This window comes from Myxocyprinus asiaticus, chromosome 49 (genome assembly GCF_019703515.2).
Source record: "Myxocyprinus asiaticus isolate MX2 ecotype Aquarium Trade chromosome 49, UBuf_Myxa_2, whole genome shotgun sequence".
NCBI lineage: Eukaryota > Metazoa > Chordata > Actinopteri > Cypriniformes > Catostomidae > Myxocyprinus > Myxocyprinus asiaticus.
In genome coordinates, this window is record NC_059392.1 from 15,187,382 (window position 1) to 15,214,590 (window position 27,209).

The 27,209-nt window shown below is 35.5% G+C and overlaps 1 long non-coding RNA gene across 1 annotated transcript; it reads left to right on the top strand.

The window, feature by feature from the left end:
* The first annotated feature begins 18,683 nt into the window (after positions 1-18,683).
* On the top strand, positions 18,684-25,175 carry LOC127438301 (uncharacterized). The gene is made up of 3 exons (XR_007896713.1): positions 18,684-18,801; positions 18,887-18,950; positions 24,956-25,175. It is a non-coding gene; the product is annotated as an uncharacterized LOC127438301 (long non-coding RNA).
* The last annotated feature ends 2,034 nt before the right edge of the window (positions 25,176-27,209 follow it).

A 27,209-nucleotide genomic window follows, 5' to 3' on the forward strand; every position in this document is an offset into this window, starting at 1 on the left:
TATCTTTTTGATATTCTATTGCAAATGAGGAACAAACTCTCTTTTTTTCTAGCGTGCCACTATAAGTCTAAACCAGTGTTTCTCATATTTATTGCAACTTTTGCAGTTGTAGCAAAAGTTTCTAAATATTTTTTCATAACAAATACTATAATTTATTTTTATAGAAGGACTATCTACATTGACATAGTCCATTGTCTTACCTCTGCTTACATGGCACTGCACTGTAAATATAATGGCAAGTACTGTACATAAAGGGCTTTAAAGCCTGGACCACCAAGACTTATGATATCAACAATGAAAATAATGTCACTTGATACATTACCCTACTTGAAAATAAAAAACAAAACTATGCAAATAAAAACAAAATGCTACCCAGGCTCCATTAAATACAGGTTACATTTTTCACTTGGGTCTGTAAAATTTGAGTCCCAAAGCAAAACCGGTTGAGAACCACTGGTCTAAAGTGATGCCCAAATGCATCATACAAAATATAACATGACTTTCAGCCCCGCATCACCACCAACAAGGGCAGAAAATATGGGTTGAATAGATTGATAGATTGTAATACAAATAAGTACAGCATGCCATACTGTAGGACAATAAAATGCTCTTTAAACAGATAAATGAGGTCATAGTCATAGCTTATGTTAGGCTTTTGCTTGAACAAAATGTCCTAGAATTCAAAATAATATTTATAAAACCATAAAAAAGACCTTATCTTTACGTATTAACTTTTTAGATTTAATTTGACCCAAATTACCCCTTCACTTAGAAAACACTCCATGGCCCAATTAATTAATGATAAGTTCTAGAATTCCCTCTATCCTCTGCACAAAGCTGGACTTCCTGTGCCTTTAGGGGGATTCATGCATCATTCAGATCACTCTGCCCATTTCTACGCCACCACTGTCCTGGTGTCCTTTGTATCATGGACCTCCCACCATAACACAGATTCTCAGAGTCAATGGTGTATGGAAAACCCATCATTTTGAGGCTTTTCTCAGTGTGGCAGACAGACTGGGGAGGAATATACTACAGGAAGACACAGTACCCTGTCAACCGCCACCTGTTACTGCCCACATTTCAGACACTTCCTGATCCACAGAGCACAGAAGGTAGGTGTCATCGGGTTGTGAAAACACCTCTCAAGCCAGAATCAGAAACAGCATATCAGACATGGAGAAATGGGGGCGATATAATGAACAGTCCATGTTAATGACCCTGGCACAGTCTTGTTTAATCACAGCCTTGTTGAGGTGTGATCTCTGTGGAGCTTACAGCAAGCAATAAAGTTCTGAGGGCCCTCGGGAGCCACCAAAGGATTTAGACTTATAGTGAACTGTATGTGAGAAATATTGGCTCATACCCGATTTCCTGTTTTCTAATTGTAAAGTGACCTTGAGCTTTAGAAAGGGGATATATATATAAAAAAATAAAAAAAATAAAAAAACTTTGTGCACCAAATTATGAAGAAAAATTCTATAAAATTACACTTAAAATTACTGTGTTGGAACAGAACTATTTTTATTCATTACTACTGTAGGGCTGCCGATTTAACACGTTAAATTAGTGTGATTAATTATCTAAAAAAAAGAACGTTATAAAAATAGCACAATTAATCATGCCTCAAGACCCGTACGTAAATTCTGTTTTAAAAGCATGTATTTTCCTTCCATCTGAGCATTTCAGGCTTAAAGTACATATAACTTTCTGCTTTTATGAGCCACGTCAGCAGGGGGCAGTTAGCATGCCTCAACAAACCTCACAAGCTGCGCAGCCACAGAATAAGAGCAAGTACACTTTGACAGCTGGATGAAATGCAACAGAATGCAGGGGTCTCGATGCAAGACTTTCAGCGCATATGATGCTAGAAAACAGTGAGATGCTCCAAAGGTGTCCATCTGATGCATATATACATAAACCAACAATATAATTTAAAATAGCGCAGAAGGAATGCAAGAAAGAATGCAACTAAATAAGGTGTATTTTAATTACCACAGAAGCATGTCAAGTCTTACCTACTAACCAAAATTCAAATGAGACGCTTTAGTCTGCAAGTGCTTTTCATGTGGAGTTCAAAGCGGCACTTGATGCTAGCAATGACGCCTTGACGCGAATCATGAACTTGACTTCAAGATTTCTGTAACAAAGTGGATAGTTACAATCTGCTGGCTGATTAATATTGTGGAGGATGAGAGTTTAAGATATTTAATGCCCATTGCAATGAATATGCAACCTATGGGGGAACTAGTTCTTTCAATTAGTTAAACTCCCACTTAGACTTTGGAAAACATTTAATGTTACTTGAATTGGTGCTATTTTAGCACATTTCTATCTTTATACTGTCGAAGTCTTTGTTTGGAAAATGTTAATAAAGCATCATATTGTTACATATTGTTTTCTTTCCTAAGAAGGAAATAAATGCATTTTGACAGGAAAATAAATATATTTAGTCAAATTTCATCACTTTCGAAATCTGTGATTAATCGCGATTAACTACGAAAAATTATGCAATTAATTTTTATATGGGGGCCTTTCTTAGCAAATCATGTCATAATTAATTTGACTAAAAACATTATTGATTGGCATCCCTATTTATTACTTGTGGTGCTGTGTTTTAAGGGATGAAAACTAATACTGAAACTAAATAAAAATAAAACTAGTCATTTTCCAAAGATACAAAAAAAATATATATATATATATATATATATATATGAACAACAAAACTAGCTAAAAATATAGCCACAAGCGGCAATCATCGGGGTCCAAGCACATGTGAAGAAATAACCAAAATTATCAGAATTGATAGAAATGATCCAGTAGATGCCAAATTATACAAATTGACTATATAAAAGCTGCTGAAAGCTGATTGGTCAATGGCAACCATGTTTTTCAAAATATGCGACTGTCATCATAGACCTTGATGACACCTTGGACAAATAAACTGCATGCAAAATTTCAAGTCGATCGGACCAGCGGTTCCATAGTTACAGCCATTTTTGTTTTTAACCATTATAGCGCCACCAAGAGGCAGAGGTGCGCAATATTTGTGTGTGTCCTCAGAATGACCTCATACATAAGTGTACCAAATTTGGTGATAATATCTCAATCTGTTCAAGAGTTATAACCATTTTAGTAAAAGTGGCCACACCCATTATGAACGTTTTGGCATACCATTTGACGATAAATTACAATTTTACAATTCCTTTGATAACTTTTCATTTTGAGACACCAGAGAATGTTTCTGCACTGGTTTGGTTCCAATCGGGCAAACGGTCTACAACTAGTTCGAAAAAGTTTAATCTTTTAAAATAATCTCAAGTATTTATTGAATGTTTTGTTTCAAACCAATGGTGCTTAAGGCAGAGTTGTTTAGAATGAGGAGGTTTACAGCATGGTCTGAATAACATGTTTCTTTTTTAAACACAGCGGCATATACAACAATTTACATGTATGTAAAACGCAATAGCGCCTCCAGGTGGCCAATTTTTGTCACATTTTGCACAGACCTCTTGGGCCAAGAGACAAATAGGCATACCAAGTTTAGTTCCGATTGGCCTTATTTAACCCTATATTAAAGCTACTGAAAGCTGATTGGTCGATAGCGGCCATGTTTTTAAAGATATGCGACTGTGCTAATAGACCTTGATAGCACCTTGGACTAAGTCGATCGGACCAACAGTTCCATTTTTAGTTTTTTAATTATTATAGCGTCACCAAGAGGCAAAGGTGTGTAATATTTTTAGTGTGACCTCAGCATGAGCCCATACATAGGTTTACCAAATTTGGTGATAATATCTCAATCCATTGAAAAGTTATAACCATTTTAGTAAAATGGACATGCCCACTATGAATGTTTTGGCATACCGTTTGACGATAAATCAGAATTTCAAAATTCCTTTGATAACTTTTCTTATTGGGATTCTGCTGAATCATTCTGCACTAGTTTAGTTCCGATCGGGCAAACAGCCTAGGATGAGTTCTTTTGAATTGTTTTCAAACAATCCATAATAACAGGAAAACGAAGGGGCGGAGCAAAATTCTGACAGGGGTAAAACTCTTTGGCATGATGCAAGGAATCAGAGGAAAAACTAATTTTGTTTCTAACCCTTACGGCCCAAGATTTATGGCCCAAAATTTTATTTTTGTTTGTTTTGTTCGCTTTAGTGCCACCTAGTGTCTGAAGGATGTGTGTCTGTATGCCTGAGTAGTGGGGTGGATTTGGAACCACCCTGCCAAGTTTGGAATCTCTACGACTTACGGTCTCTGACGCCCAGACACTTTTATGGCAGAAAAATAATAAGAAGAAGAATATAGCTGCGAGCAGCAATTAACGGGGTTCAAGCTGTTTAAGGCCTTTAAGCACATGCGTAAAAAGGTATTATGTTTTATTTAGCAAGCATGTAACCACCTAGATCATAGAAGGAATAGACCATTTACAGCCAATACAGGCAATTTACTAAGGAAATAAATTTTTAAAGTTCATAGCACCATCTATGGTCCGATCTCCATAAAAGTCTTCATGATTGTTTAGAATCATATGTCGCATGTGCTCACCTAATGTCGTGAAGTTCTGAGTTTTTGTTTAGGAATTATGGGTTTATTTGTACACTTGACCACGCCCATTTTCTAAATGACACTGTTATAGCTACCCAAAGGGTAAAGTTCAACATTTGTTTTGATAATTATTGACCTAGAGAGTCCAGAGAATTGTACTGCATTGGTTTTATTGAGGTTTATTGAGCGAAAAACCTAGGACTAGTTCACAAAAGTATGTTTTTTACATAATCGTGAATATTTAAAGAACAATTTGATTGACAGCAGTGGTTCTTTAGGCAAAGATTTTCAGTATGAGGAGATCTAACAAATGATATGAATTATAGCTGTGTCCCAATTCAGAGGCTGCATCCTTCAAAGGTAGCATTCGAAGGCCGATTGCGTAACTGCTGCGCTACAAAGGCTTTCCCAGTTCGAAGGCTCCTTCAAGTGTGGCCTCCAAATGCATCCTTCGTTTCCCGTGAAATGAAGGATGCAACAGATGGATCCTTCGGGGCCTTGCCTACCCCAGAATTCATTGCGCGCCAGTGACGACAGGATTTTTTGAGAGAAATTGCTGAATTACACTTTTAAACGTAAGTATTGGGTTTCAACTTACTCAAATATCTAATGATACAAATGTAAAAAAAAAAAAAAAAATACATTTAAAGTGGTTCAAATGTTGACATATCTTACTAAGATGCGATTATATATAGTTTATACATTTTATTATATACAGAAATGGACCATGGGGAAAATATTTAGACAGTTTGTGAACCCTGTTTTGTTTTCAGACAGTTTAATATAACTTTCAGAAAAGTCCAGTACAAACGTTACAGTCACTCGGCAGCTGTCACAGTTGTTAGGCAACAAGAACAGTCCTCTGTAGGCTAGACTGTCCCAATTAACAATGCTCAGTCTGACCTTTGCAGTCTTCGAAGGCATGGCCTTTGAAGTCCGAGTCCTTCGAAGGATGCAGCCTTTGAACTGGGACACAGCCACTGTGTGTATGTGTGAAACACCACGTGATTACAGAGGCGTAAAACTCGTTAGCACCATCCATTGGCAGATTTCTTTCAAATTTCTCACAGACCTCTAGGGCCAGGAGTTGAACCTTGTCTAATAGGTGCTCAAACTTCATTGGCCGGTGGTGGCCATGTTTTTTGTCTACGACAAACAGTCTAGGAGTTATGAGCAGTTTCGCATTTTTGATTGCTTTAGCGCCCCCTATTGACCGATTTGGCCGAGTCCGTGTTTCTGAGTAGCGAGCAATACTACTACCATCTGACCAAGTTTCAAGTCTCTAGGCCTTACGGTTTGCTCTGCCTGATCAGTTATATGACGGAATAATAATAATAATAATCTTAACAATTACAATAGGGTTTCAGCACTAAGCGCTTTGAACCCCTAAAAAATAATAAGAAAATCAGAACAAATACAATAGGGTTCCTGCATCTTCGGTGCTTGGACCCCTAATTAAGCTGAAATCAAAGTGCAAAATGAAACTAGTGAAATGTACTGTATGCCCCATCATACATAGTGTTGTTATTAAACTTCAGTGCGAAACTTGTCCGGCACCGTTTACTGTATACTATAGACATGAATTATGGCTCAAATTGTGCCGCTTTTTAAGAAGAGGTGTGCTAGTACTTTTCCAAGTGATCAGACTTCCAATTTTGTTTTTACCTGGCAGATGATAAAATGGGCCAAAAAAATCCCATAGACTTGCATTGAAGGAGAGACCCGAGCCATGTCTAGGGACCAGAATATCATACAAACTTGAGTCAGTATGCAACAGTGTTGGGTAGTTTTCTTCTGAAATGTAATCTGGTACTGATTACAAACTAACACATCTCAAATCAGTAACATTTTAGATTACACTTTTTAGTCTTATTTGATTAATTTTGGATTATTTATTAACCTTAGCAACTGTCTGGTAGTAGCCACCAACAACACCCAGTAATTTAGCACGATGTTTTACATGGGTAAGTATCTAGTTTTAATTACTATGCATCTTCTGAATTAAGGAGGTTTGATGCCTCAGCCATTGCAAGGAAAGAGAACAAAAATCAATAGTTTGAATTCTGGCTTGATTTTCCAGATACTCTTAAACCCAACTTCTCAATTGAACCATAAAATAAATGTAAAGGAGTTAATTTCAGTGACTGAAAGTAGGTTTGATGAAATCATGACGATGAATGGGCACTCTAACAGAGTTATACTCTGCTGATGTCAGCAATCATCTCAACAGGGCTATTACATCATTTTTATGAGTCAGCAATCACAGAAATCCCTCTCCCCAAGTCAGAGACTTTGATTAATAAAGCCCCTGCTAAATTTCCTCAGGGAGTAATTGAACAGAGGAAATTTAGAGGGAAATTAACACAAGTGTATTAGCCTCAAAAAGATGATGCGACATTACACAATTCATTAACTCAGGACATAGATACAGACAGAAGAAAACGATTTAGGATTGGAATAGGAGTATTTAATAACTTCATTTGTGACATCATTTTCATAATATTTTCTGAATTTCTCTTTTGTATTATTTTGAATGACAGTTCAACTGGTACTGAAAGCTGATTGGTCAACTTTCAGTAGTGTAATTTTTCTCCAACACTGCTCATGATATTCTCACACTAGGAAGTACTGGGAAATGGAAAACTTTTACTGTGAGCTCATTTAAGGAAGATTGCCTGTGAGTGGCCATGAATAATTCCCTGTGAGTTTATAATATGAGAATTACTGTAATATGTTCCATGAAACTCGAGGGTTTAATCCAGCATTACATTAAAACCACTGCAAGGTTTTTAACATCTTGATCATTCTGAACGTTTAGAGGTCACGCCACCTTATTTGCCATGCCTGCACCCCTTTAACTTACATTTGGTCATGTGTTAATGCACATTTAATTCAAATTCTGAAATCATAACATGCCCCACACCATGGGCGGCAGTCACGTTGTTCGATCTTATACAATCACATATTTATTTGTGATTGTTATGCAATAAAGAACATCTGTAGAGGATTACATGTCAGAAAGCGTTAAATGAAGGGGAGATATCTGCCTCTCACATTATTGTAGGTTTATCTTTTCTCGTTCAGTAGGACAAAGAGGGTAAGGGCTGTGGCTCACTGGTTAGAGGATGTGATCTAAAATATTGAACCATGATGCTCATATGCAGGGGTGGTGTAGATGTTTTAGTATAGTGGTTCATTTAGTATGCAAGAGGACCAGGGTTCAAATCCCTACCTAACATACATTATACATACATATATATATATATATATATATATATATATATATATATATATATATATATAAACCAAGAAAAACTGCCATTGAACTTGACTGGCAGTGACAGCCTTGTATGTATTTTTATGGAAAAAAAGCTTTGACATTTTGTAAATCACTACTTTTTTGTTCTACGGGATAAAAGTAGTACATGTTTTGTGTGTCGTGAGTGTGGGTAGATGATGCAACTCGATTGGACTGACCAAATTTAGACATGTGAATAGGTGAATTCTGTCACAGCGTTTTACACAGACACTTTTTTTTTTTTTTTTTTTACCAAGAGTACTCTAATCATGCAATTTAATTATGAGACACAATTTAATTTAGTTTTTTGGTGTTTTTGTATTCAAAATTCACTTATATCCAAAGGAGTACACAAGCAAGCAATTTTTCATAAGCCAATAACACTGCAGTATTGCACTGCCAAGTTCCAAGATCTGGTAGTACTAAATCTAAAGCAGAAGTAAAAAATAGACAAAGAGAGAAAATTATTTATTAAAAGTTTAAAGTTACTTAATAAAGTTCATCTTTTCATTATTATGCGTTCAAATCCCACACACTGTGATTTTCATTTCAACATTTAATAAATGCTATAGTGCATAAATGTCAGTCATTGTTGTCTATCAATAACCATACAGCAGTGTTGATGAAAAAAAAAAAATCCAATATACGATAATATTAAAGAAAAATGTGAATAATAATAAAAACAATTATCTGTATATGTTCTTTTTAGGTTGTCACACAAAAACCTCCCTGCAACATTCTAGGAATATTAGTTTATGGATTAAAAAAAAACTTAAATTAACCATAACGTTCTGAACAGTATATGTTTTTTAGGTTATCACAGAAGAACCTCGCTGCAGTTTTCTAGGAACATTAGTTTATGGTTCAATACCTAAAAAATAACCCCTAGATAACGTTCTATACAGCAGTGTTTCTCAACCAGGGGGCCGGGACCCACTAGAGGGCCTCAGCACACTTCCAAGGGGTCTTCAAGATGACTTAAAATTCATTTAAAATAAGAAATATTAAAATAATACAACTTAATTAAAATGCTAAAAATACTTTAAGACAGTGGGGGGAAAACAAAAAGGTTGAGAACCACTGCTGTACAGTATATGTTTTTTTCTTTTTTTAGGTTATCACGGAAGAACCTTCCTGCAACATTTTAGGAATGTTACTTTATGATTATGGTTAGTGTATGATTATGGTTGTCGGCTGATGAGGAACGATGTAACCTGCCAGACGTCAAAGTTTGGGGGGGTGGAATGTTGTTATGGACTAAGCGCATCACGGATGGGTTAAGCCGTTGCACACCGTCTACAGGATGCGAGCGGGGTCCGAGTTGGGGTGGCAAGTGGGGTGGCAAAGCTCATTTTTAGGGTGAACCTTTCTGGCCCCGCCCCTGCACAAAATGACGTGGTTGCTTCAGCAATTGTGTTTTTCATCTCACATTTTATGACACTATCGTTAGGTTTCAACTTAAGGTTTATAGGGAGGTAGGTTTTGTTGATTTAAATCTTGATAGAACATTAACCTTAAAAACTTCATCTGTTCGGGAGAACATTTCACTCGCTTTTAGCGCCACACAGTGGACATTTCACTTCAGAACTGCCCTTAGACGTGTAATAAACCACATCATTTTATTTTGCTAAAACGCTGGCACAGTCATACAATGTTCGTTGCATGGGAGAAGGCACTCACAAATTGCGATGTCAGAGCACCACCCCCTTGAGACAAAGAGAAAGATTTAAAAATTCAAATTAACCTTTGAAGAAAGTTAGTAATGTTGTTGGTTTTGTGAATTGTTTTCTGAGGTTTGCTACCAAACCTTGCTGTTGAGCAGATGGATGAATTCAGTAAAATTCACAATTAATATTTACTCAATTGCATTATTTATATTAACGTTATTATTATTATCATAATTATTGCTGGCTTTATATTTATTATTATAATTAATATTTGCCTAACAACAACAATAATTCAGCAAATAGGGATTAGACATTTATAGAGATGATTTAAATATGAAGGCGAGTGTAGAAATAAATGACATGTACACATTTAATTACAAAAGCCTTTTGTTTTTATATATTTGCAAGGTAAATGATCATTTTTGACTTCACAACTGTCAAATCTGTAGAAGTAGCATTTAGAATAAAGTTTAGGACAAAAACTGTCAGTGTTTCTCACTGGATGCTCATAGTTTTGAATGAATACATCATATTCTGTCGGGCAGTCACATACGGTCTAGTCACACAGATATTTCAACGTATCTGAGCTGAAATCAGATCCGAAATTCCACCTGTGCAGATGGTCGGAACTCCACACAGCCGCCGTGCGACACTCCATTTGAAGAGACTGACCTCTGGTCCTCTGACATCTAGAACCTAAAAATAACCATTAGATAACGTTCTTTTTTCATTCTTTTTTTAGCTGTCATTCAAAAAAATCTCCCTGCAATGTTCATTGGATGTTCATTTGTGGTTACTAAAATAAAACCTAAAAATAACCATTTGATAACGTTTTTATATGTTTTGTTTTTTTAAGAGTATCACACTCAAATCTCCCCATGGTTATACATTTTTTTACCTAAAAATAACCATTAGAGAATGTTCTGTATACATTTGTATTTATTTTTTTAGGTTGTTGCCCAGATACCTCCCTGCAACATTCTAGGAATGTTAGTTTGTGGTTATAAAAAAATACAACCACTAGATAGCGTTCTGCATATGTTCTTTTTAGGGTGTCATACAAAAAAATCTCCCAACAATGTTCCATAAACGTTAGTTTATGGTTATAAAAATAAAACTTAAAAATAACCATTTGATAACATTTTGTATATGTTCTTTTTAGAGTGTCACACTCAAACCTCCCTGCAACGTTCTATGAACGTTAGTTTATGGTTATTCAAAATTGAACCTAAAAATAACAATTAGAGAATGTTATGTATAAGTTATTTTTAGACTGTCGCACAAAACCTCCTGCAAAGTTTAACATTCTGTATAAGTTATTTTTTTAGGTTGTTTGCACAAAACCTCCTGCAAAGTCCAAAGAATGTTAGTTTATGATTATAACAAATTGAACCCAAAGAAAACCTTAGGGGAATGTTCTGTGTATTTTGTGTTGGCTGTTTGAATGGGCATGATGCTACTGCTCATATGGCTGATATGAGTTTGAATACAGCTCATAACACTTACAAATCCTGTTCTCTGATTTTCATCACATTGTTTCCTGTTTAAATCCTACTGTCTGAATCAATGAAAGTGGCAAAAAGGCCAAAATACCAATACCAAGCGATATGAAGCAAAGGAGAGAAAAAGTGAGAGGGATAGAAAAAAATCCACCCTCCTGCCGAGAACCTTGTTGTCTTTCAATGCTATGAGGGATCCACACTGAGATCTCTCAGCAGGAGCTGCACACACATTTTCTGTTTACTTTGTAATACTCCACATTAGAAAACAGGTCCATACTTTAACTGAGACAGTATCCAGCTTGAAATGCTTTTTACTCAGATGAATCACTGCAGACAAGATTCCAGCAAACTAATATATTATATACTGTATATAGATAATGTCATTGATAAAGTCATTAACACACATCTGCAAGTGAAAAAAGATTTGAAAGCCGACTACAATCTCTTCCTCCTTGACACTGGATGTGGATATTGCAGAGGTGCCACTGAAGCATGAATAAGCTGCAATGAGGGGTCTTGATAAGGCACATTAGCTACCAACCCATTCCAGGGGGATAATTTTTGTTATCCTTTGGTGGGTGTGTTCCAGCATGCACTCAAGCAATCGTGTTTCCCATTTGTTCATAGCCACTTCATTTTTTTTTATTTTTTTATTTTTTGGGATCATGGTGGTGATAAGATCACATTGGGTAATCTGATAAGGATTTCATGTTTACTTGTATTTACAGTCCCAAATTCATATTCATATTTGATCAGATGTTATTTTAACCAGAAAAGTCTTGCAAAATTGCTACAGTATAAACCTGTTAATTGGTTACCTTAATGTATATGGTAAAATTTAACAAAATAAAATTGTTTTAACAAGACAGTACATACAGTTTTACTGTAATAATAATAATAATAATAATGTAAAAAGTGAAAGTCACTTTTTACATACACTGAAACTTCAAGCGCTAAAAATTAGCTGTATTTACAAAAATGAACAAACTCTGTCATTCACTACAGAAACCGTACTCTCCTCTGCCATGTTGAAAGTTTACGTCTCCTACCATTTCAAAAACTCAGGTATCAAAATTATCTCAGAGTATCCCAGTCATTGAGAGGTCGTTCATGTGCAACTTCAGAGTGGGAAACTTACGATAATTCTGATAGCACGTGAAGTTTTTTAGGGATTGAAATCTGAAAATGTCTTGAGGTGTGGTAATCGTGGTATAAGCGGAATAACTGACAGTGGACCATTGAATTATTGAAAAATAATACCCCGAGGTGGTAATGTGAGTAGAACTAGTAGAAAATTGTGAGTAGAACTACTTTCTTACGCCACAGATTCTGCGTACTATTTTGAAACAGCTGCTTTTAAGCATTTATTGGAGTAACAAGGTATTGTGTGTGTGTGTGTGTGTGTGTGTGTGTGTATGTGTGTGTGTGTGTGAGAGAGAGAGAGAGAGAGCACTCATGTGAGTGTGATTATTACCTGTCTGCTACGGCTTTCCTCAGCTGTATACGCCAGTAACATCGCTTCAAATCGCAAATCAATTAGAAGGGTGGTAGCGTTGCCATTTTTGTATGTAGCTTTTCAGTTGCTAAACTGCTTTTTTAACCTTTTCGCATGTAAGTTTCCACTTTCCCAGCACCGGAAGTGGCTAGAATGATTGATGGACAGATTTTTCCAATTATTTTGAAAACATGGCCGCATCGTTGCATCAAAACAATGCGCTCCGATGGTAACGGCTTTAAACTTTTATTTAGTGATTGTTTGAATGTTTGTAACATTTAAAAATAAAGATATTGTGGTGTTGAAAAGACTATCTGAGCAGCTGGTTAATTATGAAAACTGATTCAGTCTCTCTTTTGCTGATAAACAGTAGCACTAATGCAGATCAACGTTTGATCGCATGTGCAAAAAGGTGAATTCTCGGTGGTGCGTTGACATCAAGTATCTGTGTGTTGCCTGCGAGTGTGTGTGTGTGTGTGGATGTATGTGTGTGTGTTTACCCTTATAAAAATCGAAACTAGCCAAATTTGCCACAAACTCTCGATTTTCACAAAGCAGCACATATAGCTGATAGTTATTTTGTTGCTTAGCAACAGTCTGTTTACTGTTTACTGCCAGGGACTATTTTCTGGCGAAAGGAGCATTTAATGATTTTACTTACAAAATATAAAATTGTAATGAACATTTGTGTCCTTCATTTGTTTCGTTTTTTTTATGTGGTGACCGTTTTATAAAAGCAATAATGCACTCAATGCTGTGCCATATTGTGAATATTGTCACGGCTGAAGGGCTTATTGCTTAATTAAAATGCATGATCAATATTATATAAATTGTGTGTCATTCTAATCTGGTTAACTAAGCCAGTGTCTTTGTTTTATTTGATTATTTTGCTGTATTAGCCTGTACGACTCTTTGAAATAAATGAAACAGTTTGGCGAAGTGATATGGAACCGTTATGCAGTCATGACCTGATACTACTTCATAGCCGTAGAATGTCAGAATCAAGCATTCAACATCACTGTGGTATAAATAATTATAATTACCATTATAATTTATGGCGGACACAGCTGCCAGGTTTTTTTTTTTTTTTTTTTTTTTTTGTAAATTTAACAGGGCTTTTTCTTTTTTTTTTTTTTTTTTACAGTGGCAGTGTTTGCTTAGATGGTAATGTAATAACCTCTTCTGGGATTTTTCACAACGAACAATCAGAACAAAATTCATAATACTCTATTCTCAAATTTTTCTCTGTTCTAATTCTTAATAAATTAGAAATATTGTATAGTAATATGCCACGCATTATACTTATATGTTATTTTTATGCATGACATGAAGCAGAGGCACCAATGTTCAATACATAATTACATTTTTTAATGAGAATAATCACAACAAACAATTCTTCCACCAAGTAATATTGGTAATTTGCCTACCTGTATGCTGTTTATGCACATTAGGCACATTATTATAGAATTAAATTGATATGCGGTCACAGGTGTGCATATGTTGGCTATTTTACAACAGCTTCAAAGGTTCTTAAAATCAGATTTTAGAGCTTCATTACTTCATACACCTAAGTGATTTAAATGGTTTCTAAAAGGCTGTCACTGCCACATGAGACTGTGCCAGATTATAGTTCAATAAACAAAATGAAATTGGAAAAATGCCTGAGCAGACTGACAGGTTCACATTGTGACATGGCAAGTCGCCTGCGGGCTAAATGGAAGAACTTCATTTGCCCTTAATACTGTGGGGAGGGATAAAGACAGAAAGAAAATCAATCTGGACTCTTGTCCTCTGGTAAAGACTGGAATACTCTCAACAGATATCTTGATCGCGTGGCTGAATTGTGGAAGAATTACACATGAAGGGCCAGGGTTTGTTTCAAACGAGATTTGATTACAACTGAATGAGGTTTGTTAAATATTTGCAGTGAGCATGTGCTATGTAATTTTTATCAAGAGAATTTCCATGATGGGTTTTTTTCTAGAGTTCTGGTAAACTAGTCGCAAATGACATGAGCCAGATTTTAACTTGCATTGCCCAAAAACCATCATTGCTCAGTCTGCTAACCACTAGTCATGGCTCTGAACTATTTCAAGTTATTTCACTTTAAAGAGACATATTTCTCTCAAATGACAGTTTCTCAAATAACGTAATATGTAATATGTACGTAATAATGTACTGTATATGTTTTCCCATAAATAAACCTGTGCCTGCTCAATACCACAGCCATCACTCGAGACACTCGAGCAATTAGAATCAAAGTATACATTTTGATGCTTTAAATATGGATTAGATGCCAGTGTGCTGCACACAAGACAACTTCACAGGAAGCCTTTAAAGATTAGAGCCTTTCAGTGATAAAAGAGTCATTACTGGCAAGGAAAGGAGTTTTTCTATCACTACATCTTACCAATGTGTGATTGCACTTTCAGTGTAATTAAACTTCAATGTAGAACCTCGTCTTGTCCTGTTTATGATTAAATATTTTCCCACATTAATTAAAATGTGTTACGTTTTTTCTATTATTACTTTATTACTTACACTAGCAATATTGCTTTTAAAATTTAGAGATTTCCTTGCTGAAAAAACAAGCATAGCAGGTCACCAGCATTTGTTGTGTTCCTCACCAGGTTTCTTTAAAGAATAATTCACCCAAAAATTTCATAATTTACTCACCTTCATACCATTCCAAATCCATATGACTTTCTTCTGCAGAACACAAAAGTAGAGTCCTGTTGGCTGAATTCAATAAAATAGCAGTGAATAGGGACTCACTTTAACAGTTAATAAAGCACCCGAAAGCATTATAAAAGTAGTCCAAACAACTTGTGCATCATACAGACTGTAGTTTAAGTTGTTTTTCATTATCATATCAAATCAGTGATAAACAACATACAGTACACAGCGCTGAATCCAATATGGCGGTGACAGCGATAACATCAAACCTCATTGGTTCTTGCCTGTTTTGTGACCAGACGTCATGTGATGGGGAGAATTTTCCGTTTTTGGGTGAACTATTCCTAAAGACTATGAAAACAATATTAGAGTTTTGTGACTTTGAGTCTATGGTTGTAACAAGGGCTGGGCGATGTTGCTGAAAATTTTTACTATATTTTTAAGCATTTTCACAATTTTCAATATGTATCTTGATTTTTTTTATGTATTTGCTCTTAAATGTTTTAAAGTATTAGACATTAATGTTTAATGTAAGAACTAAACATTACAATCTAGTAGAAAAATCTAGCTAAAGATGTTTAAGGCATGTTTTTCCACACTGTTTTCCACTGAATGATCAGAAGAATATTATTTTTATTTGAATGACACCAAATATAACAAAAGCCTATAGTAATTGTGAAGACTTTGGTGTTTTTTTTTTTGCACCTTTTGTTTTTATGTCATATTTTTTATTGTGAAATCTTCTTAATGGTTCATTTATTCATGACCTGTATTTTGAAAGCTCTTGTTTCCTGACTTAAGTTTCCATTAGGGCTGCCCCCGACCAAAGATTTTCCTAGTCGACAAGTAGGAGATAATTTAAGCCATTAGTCGACTAGTCGCACATTTATGATATTAATTTAATTACTTAAATATATATTTGGGGGGAGGGGGCTTCAGAAAATGGTTTGAGTTCCAGGGCTGAGAAAGAATGTTATAAGTAACATTGCTAACACCGTTCTACATTACAGAGAAATACTAAACCGTAATAATGAGCCTTTAAAATATACATTTTACAAGCGCACGCACGAAGCAAGCCGCAGCGACACCGGCAAAAGCTGTAATGATCCTGAATGTGTCAGCAAGGAGACTGTCTGAACATTTTGCTAATTTATAGAGAAAAATGCACATTTGGGCTGTACCAACAGATGATGATCTCTGGGATCGACGATGGTCAGAGTAATCGCCAGTAGCTGATGCCTTTGACGATTTCAAGATGATATTTGGCTCGTTTTCCCATTATTGTATTAAACTATTATTATTATTAGGCTATTATTATTATCAAATTAATATTACAAATAATTTGCCCATAGACACACAGACATGTGCTTGAAGAAACACACTTTATTATATTATTAAGAACAGATGACAGAAAAGTGCCTATGCGCATGTATGTTGTTCGGAGGCGTGCAGTCTTGTGGAACATGCGTATACAAAAGGTTCTCACTCTTTCTTTGTTTGTCTTCTGATTTTTTTTTTTTTTTTTTTTGCAAGAACAGTATCATGAGTGCTGCAAAGACCTCAGACATCTCAGCTCAGGAGGTGCTTTGAGTTCAGTTCACTTTATTTCCACAGAGCAGTTTATTGCGACCAACTCTGCAGCCTATAGTCTGCATCTGTGATTAAAACATAAAATAATACAAAAACACATTCACCTCGAACCATGATTTATATTTCAGTGATTATTATCATCATTATAATTATTATTTTTACATTTATAATTGTTTTTATGTCTTCATTTGTGTAAGTCATTTTTCGCCATGTTGTTAAGGCGGATTCTTGCCTGACGGTAAATGGAAAGGTGTGTGTGTATATATATATATATATATATATATATATATATATATATATATATATATATATATATATATATATATATATATTATTCTTTTATCTCTTCATTATTTTAATTGCTTTTTTGTTTCGTTTGGAGTGCAATTTGAATTTAGAAATGTATTTGATTTAAGTTTTTCATTTTTTAAATCAATTAATGCAAATGCAAAATCACTAAAGCAAGAATATATAACGATCCCTCAGCCCAGGGGTTGCCGATGTAATTGGATATTGCGTATATATATATATATCATGTAGGAGGGAACAAAATGAATTTATTCACACACATGATGTATTTTCCCGGATAACGAAATACCCGACCAGTAGAGAATGCAGAGATGAAGTAGGTTCTTTGCCAGAGAGATGTTGACAACTGTTGTAAAACCATCTTTCAAAAAGTTGAACAACACACATTTTAATTGCACTTATTCTTATTATTATTATTTCAGTTTCATTTTAATTTTTTGTTAAAATGAATAAAAAATAAAGGTGTCTTGCTTTATTGTGTTGGCTTAACCCTAACCCTGCTTAATGAAAATTACCCCATAGTACCACCTAGCGTCCAACCAGCGCTAATACCGGTGTTTTTATGTGGAGTTTTTTCTGCGACCAACCAACCAAACAAAACTTGGTTGATCAAGACTCTTCTCATCGACTAACCTTTGGTCAACTATCAGGGGGCAGCCCTAGTTTCCATTTCCCTTGATTTGTTTCCATGTGGGTCTTGTTAATGAGTCTGGTTGCCTCATTAGCCCCTGAGCATTTTAACACTCATATTTCTATCTTTTGTGAGGTTTTGTCCTTGTCTGGATGTTGTGTTTGGTGAGTTTTGGTTCCTGTTTTGTTGTGGTTCTCGTGACTTGGATATTTGTATTTTGACTGGAATAAAGCTGCACTTAGATCCCACAATTCCAGGGACTCCCAGCATGACAATAATAAACAGCAATATCTTCCTAGATTTTTATTATACCATTTAATACATGAAAAATACCATATGGTGAAAACAAGTTGCTAGATCAGAGATTCACTTTCTTACCAATTTATTGAAATGGACAGTTTGAACTTATTAATGAATGAAACACCAATTTTCATGAGGTCTTTCACGTAGAACAGCTTCTTGTTTTTGTTTATATATATATATATATATATATTAACATTATTGTTGGTCCAAAACTGTAGGACTTTCTTTAGTTGAACAAAAGATTTTGGGAGGATTTTAGGGACTGACTGCCTTTGTCCACATTCACTTTCATTGTATAGAAAATGAGCTTTGTCGATGTCCTTCAAAATGTCTCCTTGTGTGTTCCACAGAAGTAAAAGTTAAACAAATCTGGAACAAAATGAGGGTGAGTAAATGACAAGATTTAAATTTTTGGGCGAATTAAACCCTGTAAGTTTAAATGAGGCAGCACTATTAAAACATTCATAACACTTCCATACTTGCAAGTCGTAAAGCAAGGACTGACTGTGAAACTAAATCTAATGAAGCTTTTGGGAACTTAATGGCCAATTAAAAAGCTTGTTCCCTTTTAAGGCAAATTGCAGTCCTTTTTCCACATTTTCTTTCTACAAAAAGCTCTTACAGTGTCTCTCAGTTCTAAAACAGAGTAACAGCACAGAGGATTATCAAATTATGTAGAACATCGCTATCAGCCAGGACATTTGTCAGCCATCTGGTCTGCATCTGAGATGCTGTCTACATTTTACTGTCCATCCAAAAATAAAGACTATACTGTATGTCAGTGTGAATATTTGAAAACTTTACTTTTATTAATGTGCTCTGCATTCACCTGTATTTTCTCTCATTCTGTACATATAGGTCTTCACAATCCCTGTCAATGTATAATGTTGGATATCCTGCCCTGGAATAAGAAGCACATAAGGTATGTAGTTTTTGGAAAATAATAAGAAAATTCACAGCATTTCTGGTACAAATACATGTTAGATGTGCCGTTATCTAACTGCTCTCCATCATAATACACTGATTTACAGTTACATTCTGCACTGTCATTACTTCTGTGGCATTTCTATGAAAAGGAGGTCGTTTTCATTTTGTCTTAATGGATAGGTTGCCATGGCTCTTATTAGGAAATTCTCTACTGTGCCATTAAGGGTGGTGGAACGGAATTAAATCTCTGATAATGCACATCCATGAACTTAAAGAGCCCATCTCTCGCTCTACTTAAGCATGCTTTGCATAGTAAAACCCACTCGCCCCATTTTACAGAAAGCACAGCTGTGTCACGTTTATGATATGTACATCTTCAGATCCTCAAGGGGGTCCTGTGGCAAACAGCCATGTTTGGCGTACTTAAACAAATGCGGTTTGTCATCTTCCAGCTGTCAGTTAGTATACTGGGCTCTTGAGGATCTAAAACATTTTCTTTGTTTCATATTTTATTTCAGAACTTTGCCCAAGGTTAAATGAGATTTATTTTCTGCAAAGCTGGTGTTGTAGTGCATGATAATGGCATTATAGTATTTGCATGATAGCTGTTTATGACATTGTCATGTTTATTTAAGGGGTGTAGGAGGACTTTAAAATTGAATAGTAACAGCAGACTTCTATAATCCCATTTCGGTTCCACCCTGAAATACTTTTACAGACATATGTAGTCAGTATTTGTCTTTGACGTTCAGTGTCAAGAAAACGTATGTGAACCCTTTAGAATTACCTGCATTTATGAATAAATTTGTCTTAAAAATCTGATTTGATCTTCATCTAATTTACAATAATGAACAAACACAGTCTGTTTTAACTAATAATACACATTTTTTTTATTTTTATTCTTGTACATACTGAAAATGAAAAATGTTAGACTTAAAATTAGTTATAACTTAAAAATAGTTATGTTGTGTGACTTTATCTGTGCAATTACTTATTCAATAGAGTAAGTAATTTGATTAGTTGTATATAAGTCATTTGTAATGGATCACTTTTTAAAGTAACTTACCCAACACTGTAGGCTAGTTCAGATATAACCTATTTTTATCATGAGAGCTGTATGACACTAAAACAAAAAGGATCTCAATTAGCATGACAGCATAAATCTTTTTCAGCTTAAACACCCTCATTTATGTATATCGAAAACAGTGTTAAACAGCAGCATTTAACGAAATATTTCATTATATTAAACAATACAGAGTGAATAGTTTTTGAACCACTTGACTGTCAAGCTGCATGTGCAAGGCAATGCGGCAAAAACATTGATTAGTGTTGCCATGCTACCATTTGGAAAAAGTAGATGGTTATTGGAAACAGCTGAACTACTGCTAATAAGTTGGTAGCAACACTACTATTTAGTTACTCCCCAACACTCGACACCAGCGAACACAGAATTTGGTAGTCGTCAAAGTAATAAAGCTTCATTTTAATTTCTTAAAAATCATCAAAACTTCCGATATTTGAGTGGTTGTAAATTGCATCTGAATTGCCTTTGTTTTTCATGGGGGTATTTTTGGCAGAAGTATAATTCTGTTAGTGGAGCACAGTGAGGGACATTGTTGGGGGCTGATAAAATAGGCAAATATACCGGTTCATTAACAGGCAGGATATAAGGGCAGTGGTGCAGGATAAACTGGATGTGAGGGCAGTGGTGCAAGAAGGGCAGAACCCACACACATACAACACACATCAAGAGTGCAGACTTTTCACCAAGGAAACACACTAATGAGCACCCCAGTCTGCAGCCATGAATCTGTATTTGCTGGGCCGTGGAAATTCGTCCAAGTGTAACCAGTGACTTTGGTCTGCTGTTATTTGAGGTGGCAGTATTGCACTGAGAGCAGCACTCACATGCAAAATTCTGATTGGATTGAGATAATAAATAGAAACCATTCTGTACTGTTTTCCTAGTTTTGTAATCAGGTAACAGTGGATGCGTCATTTGAAAAACTATATGTTTTAATGCTTTTATTACAGATTCACCTACATTTACATACTTATTTTAATATGATTAGCTTGCATGTTAGCTCACCTCATAGAATGTTGGACTTTGGACTCAGAAGGCTGTGGTTCGAGACCAGTTAAGCACACAAGCTGACACGCGAGATAAGAATGTCATAGAAGCGACGTGTGGTTGCTTCAGAATATGTGTTTTGTATTTGTCATTCTGTTTTTGGACTCTGTCGGTTAAAGATTTGGGAGGTTCGTTTTACTCATTAAAACAACTAATCTTTACCTTTAAAAACCTCGTCTGAATACTACACCATTTTACTCACTTTTGGTGCCCCTGGGAAACAGCAGCCAAACGTGTAATAAGGTATGTAATTTTGTTTTGCAGAAATGTTGCCACGGTCACGTAATTGTCTTGAGACAAGGCTGGATTTTTACAATATTTTTATGACCAGTTTGTGATTTGTATTGGACAGACTAATGAGTTAATATATATATATATATTTATTTTTTTAACAACAATTTGCACGTTTTGGGAAGAACCTTTTGGAATAGTGCTAAGGATACAGCGATTAATGAAAATGCTGGTAAACGTCATAGCATCATGTACTGGGAAACATCATGAAAAATTTAAATACAAAAATGTAATCAAGATAAAACTATTCCAGAATCCTCATAGAATGACTTGGTGCCTAATTTTTCCTGTGGGCAATAGTTCACAAAAAATATAAAATGGTAGCACTTTACAATATGGTTGTATTTGTAAACATTAATTAGCTAAATTAGTTAACATGAACTAATAATAAACAAGAATTTTATATCACTTATTTAAGTTCACTGTTCTTTACACAAAACCATCATATATCTTTAGAAGACTTGGAACATGCACATGATTTGTATAGACTGCTTGTATAGTCTACTTTTAAGTAGAGGTTGACGATATATTGGTTTTACCGCTTAATCGGTGCCAATAGTTGCTTTTTGGAACTATTGGTTTTCTGCAAAAATCTATGTTGATAGTTGTCGATAGTTTTCATTATTTCGTCATTTCAAAATAAGGGTTCCCGATGTGTTTCGGGCTTGTTTATACTTAAAAGTCCCATGTTATGCACCAAATCTTCATTTTGTTTTTTCTGGTTAATATTCGGATTTTCGGATTTTGGTTGAACAAAAACTGCATCTGGGATTTTATTCATTTTGGACTCTTTGTCTTTGCCTGCCATATTATTATTATTATTTATTTATTTTATTTATTTATTTACATCTACTTCTAAAAACAGCCGATTAATCGGTTATCGGCCTTTCCCACCACCTCAGCTATTCGTATCGATAAAATCAATTATCAACTATAGGTCGACATCTACTTTTAAGCAGCTTTTTTGTCATTTCCGGAGCTAGAGAGTTCACACATTTATTTTCATTGTATGTAAAAGAGGCTGTGGTCATCATTATAAAGGGTCTAATTGACTTCAGTCAGACTAGCACAGCTTTAAGCAAACAGAGGGGAAGATGTCTTGCCAAAGAGGGCTAGAATTGCAGTATAGAGTGATACCTTTTAAGCTACTTAATTCTTGATGAAAATCGATGCTTGTTGGTGTCAGAGCAGCAAATGGATGAAACGTGAAACCACTGAAACAGAAAAAGCGAAGATGCTAAAATTATACTAGAATCCTTCTAGCATCATAGAGTGGCTTCATATTAATAGCTTCCTATTGACAAACCTTTGACTTTCAAGCTTTTTAAAATGTTCTGTCTCTCCCCAAAACATTTCACAGATTACCAAGCTCTTGGTCTGTAATTTTAATTTTTTGTTCCATTTGTAATGGCCATTGCAATTACACAGTAATGAGCAGTGCAAGATAAGGCATCTAATTTTGGTCCATTAAATGTTCTTTCATTGAGCCCTGACAGTAACCCTGCAACATGAGTGAGCCTTTAGAATACAGTATGAGTGTTTCCAATTTCCCCATACGACCAACCTGGACTATTTTTGCAAAATTACTTTTACGTGGCTTGTACGTATTGCGGCAGTTTTCTGGTGAAATAAACACGAGGCGCAACAGCAACAATGACTTTTCCCTTTTACACAATACAAGTAAAACGGCACATTATCACTTCATAAACACATACTTTTCGCTTTGCTCCTCACAATGGAGCCAAATGTGTTATAGAAACACCAAAAAATTGTTACCTCAGCAATCATGTTTTTCAGGTAGCATTTGCTTTATGACACTATCGGTTGGGTTTAGGGTAGGGAGGTAAGTTTTGTTGATTTAAAACTTGATAGACCATTAACCTTAACTATCTGTTTGGCCGAAAATTTTACTTGCTTTCAGCTCCACACGGTGGACGTTTCACCTCAGAAATGCTGCGATACGTGTAGCGAGCCACGTAATATTTCCACCAGTCGCGTAATTTTCATAAAGACCATTTCAAGATGGTTTAACCCTCAGAGACCCAAATATAGAAAAATTATTAAAAAAAAAAAAAAAAAAAATTCACCTTTTATATGTTGTTGTAGGAGGCCTCTAATGCAGAAATAAATGGGTTTTTACATTTTTTACATTTTAGTAAGTTTTTAGGGAAAAGTTGTAATATTGCAACATTGCAATTGAATTTCAGTGATTTTACTCACTGTCTGAACAAATGTAGAGAACATCTAATGGTTCATTTGCAGGGTGTACTGCTTATGTAGCCCCACAACAGTAGCCTATACATCTATACACTAATAATCACACAATAATGATAATCAGACAAGTCAAGGTGTACTCTTTTAATATGTAAAGAAACACAAACCTCTACACATTATTCCAATATAAATGTATAGCTTATTAAGAAACACTTTATTTTTAACTAGTATACTGGATAATGTAGCAGCAAAACTAACAGTAATTCCAGTATAAGAAAAGTAGTCTTTTTTTTTTTTCTTTTTTTTTTGCAAAATGTTTTCAGCTTATATCTGGACTTAGGATTCAGATCTCTTTGTTCAATTTAGTTGTAAGATATCAGCTCACTTTTCATTCACACAGTTATTTTTTGGAACCCATTCAACTTAAATATTATTATCATTTGTAAACAAATGATAATAATAATAAATTATAATAGTAATATATCTCAATTGTGCACCTTTTGTCACGGATCCACCGGTCTCTCTCTCTCTTTCTTCCTCACTGCCGTCACAGCGCTCACTCTCCCCTGAGTTCTGATTACATGCACGTGCATATCATTAGTGGCTAATCAAGGACTGCATATATACCCTGCTTTCACACACACTCTTTGTCTGTTCTCATTGATAGTATCTCTGAGACTCCAGACCTTTCTACTATGTCAAACGTACCCGTGTCTTCATTATTGCCTGCACGTATCATAAGACTGTTGTGAGTTATCTGTTCATCATGTCTATACCCTGTCTGGATATTACTCACCTGCTGTTTGCCACTCTGTTCAACTGGATTTACTCACAATGTTTACATCACTGTTTCAATCATCTGTTCAATAAACCCTGCTACTGAGTTCATATCTCTGCCTCCGTGAGTCTCTCCATGACACCTTTAACTTTTAAACCCTCACACTTTTATTTTGACATTCTGAACTCTCCAGGAAGTCCTGTATGTGTCTGTTTGTAGGGAAGTTCAAAGTAGTTTAATTCACTTATTCAAATTCTGGAAAAATAGACCTCCGGTGCCATTCTAAATGCATATAAGTGAACCAAACTATTGAGCAGCTACATCTGAGATGTTGTTCATGAGTAGCGCTCAAATATTGCGCACCACGTGAAGGCTAAATATAGCCGTGGATGTGTGTAAACAGAGCAGCGCCATTCAATAATACGCTGGAGCTGCACGTGCATTTTATATATTTACATAAAACACAGCCTTTTGTGATTCACAGAGCTATCGCACATCTTCAAGTGGCTTTAAATAAAATGCATGAGTCATATGAACTACTTTAACTGTGTTTTAATTGTTCTATTATGTAATTTTCTTTTCACAGTAACGAACATGACTAACACACAGTATCGGATTTGGATCGGGCTCGTCGGACCGATACCTGATCCATTTAAAAACATCAGTATCGGAGCCGATACCGATCCAGGTATCGGATCGGTGCATCCCTATAAAGAAGTGACATCTTTTTGTTCCTTGAATATTTTCTGCTAGACGCAAACTCAGACTGCATTCCAAATGGGATAAATCACCCTCCAAAAGGCACTTTGAAGGGAGAACAATCATGAAAGTCATGCTGTAAGTTCGCTTCAAACTGAATTTCCAATAAAAATGACTTAAAAAGTGAGTTCTGAATGACCCTTATTTTTGAGCCCCACACCTTTTGGCCTTTCAAAGCTCTCACAGTGGATGGTAAAGTTTTCAAAGGGAATAGGGCATAGGGATGATCACTTCTGAATGGAACACACCTTCATTCAAAACAACAGCGGGAGGTGCTTCATTCATAGTGACTAACACGATTAATGTCACAAACGTTAACACGATTGCCATAACATTTATTTGTTATTAAAATGTGGACCATGTTGTTCGGTGGCTGGATGCTCCCTGGATGTTTGGAACTAACGGAAATTAGTGTTTAGATCTCCAAAAAAGCAACGACAAACGGACACATGAACCGCTTCAGTGAAGCGAGACAGCTGGATGGATACGTGCGGTAATAACTGTAGCACGCATTTTATCTCTGATAGGTGAATGAAAATTTATGGCAACTAATTGTACGTTTGAGAGGTAAAGCTCTAAAAGTGACTATCGCTCCCATTATAATGAATGAAGCTGCACAAGTCATTTACATTTGGTCATTTAGAAGATCCGGAAAAAAGAGACCAAAGTATTTTCATCAGTAAAAAAAAAAAAAAAATCCTTACCTTGTCTGCAGGTAATACAGTCCACTATATTGAACTGCTTCATTGATTAAAACAGGAGCAATCCAATATCCCCGATCTCCCCATTAAGGAAATAATTGTGAGCATCTAAACTATGAAACTTTCATCACATCTCGCAAAGACGCACTCAGTATCAACAACAACAACAACGTTTGATGTTCTTTGAGAAAATTTGTTGACTCAGAGTCTTATTTAAAGGGTCCAGTAATGACACCTCATTGTTTATTTTCAGTTTTTGCAAATATCTCGTTTGTTCGGTTTTAGCTAGACTCTAAAAGGATGTGCTAGTAATTTTATCTGCTACCGGAAATGCTTCAGGGTCAGATATGCGCAGCAGCATTCTAATTCCTTTGTCCGCCTATTGTTTATGTCCTCAAGGACAATGGGCTATAATCAGGTTGCATTTGAATCTGGTTGAGTTGGTTATTGAATGTCCAATCAAGTCATCAAGAAAAGAAAGTCAAGATGGTAAGATTAAAGAAAGTATTTAGGTCTAATTTTCTGCCAAGCAAACCATATTTGGAGTTTATCACCTTTCGCAGTGCATGGAAATGGTGTACTGTGGATGGATGCCCCAAAAAACTCTCGACTCTCTAGCTAACATTACAGAGTCTCAGGCCATTTCAAAATGTATTACAGTGCCAAGCAATGGCTTCTGAGGCATGAAGCGTAAAGCTGCACACATGCATGTATTCATGATCCAAGACAGTCATCAAAGCCCTTGTACTGTATTCCAAAACTACATGTCTTTATTTCATCCCAAAGCAGATGTTAGACGAAATGAACATTCACTTTCATTGCATTTTTTCCACACAATGAAAGTGAATGGTAACTTAAGCTGTCATTCTGCCTAACATCTTATACCGTGGAACAAAGTCAGTCAAGGTCTGGAACAACATGACGTAAGTAAATGATAATAGAATTTTCACTTTGGGGTGAACTATCTCTTTAATATTTGAATCAACCAATCATAGCTCTAAACCTAACCTTAGCCCCACCCCTCAAGTCAGAGGGCAATAAATGGAATAGGAATAATCTTCCAGGAACAACAAAGAATGTTGATTTTAGGAACATGTCTTGTGTAAATCACGTCAAGCAACATTTAAATATCAGTATCTTTTCATTTCAACATCATGGTAATTTACTATGACTAATGGTAATTAATGGTATTTTCTAAAAGAAACTTGTACAGATTAAAATGTTTGTTTCCCTGATAGCACACGTACATCACCTAGATATCTATTTGATGTGTGCGTTTACATCTGGAAGATATATTTTTTAGGTTATTTGCTCATCTGCAATACTGTACGTCTATAAGACGTTTCTTCTCGGATGTCAATCAGACATTCAGCAGATGTT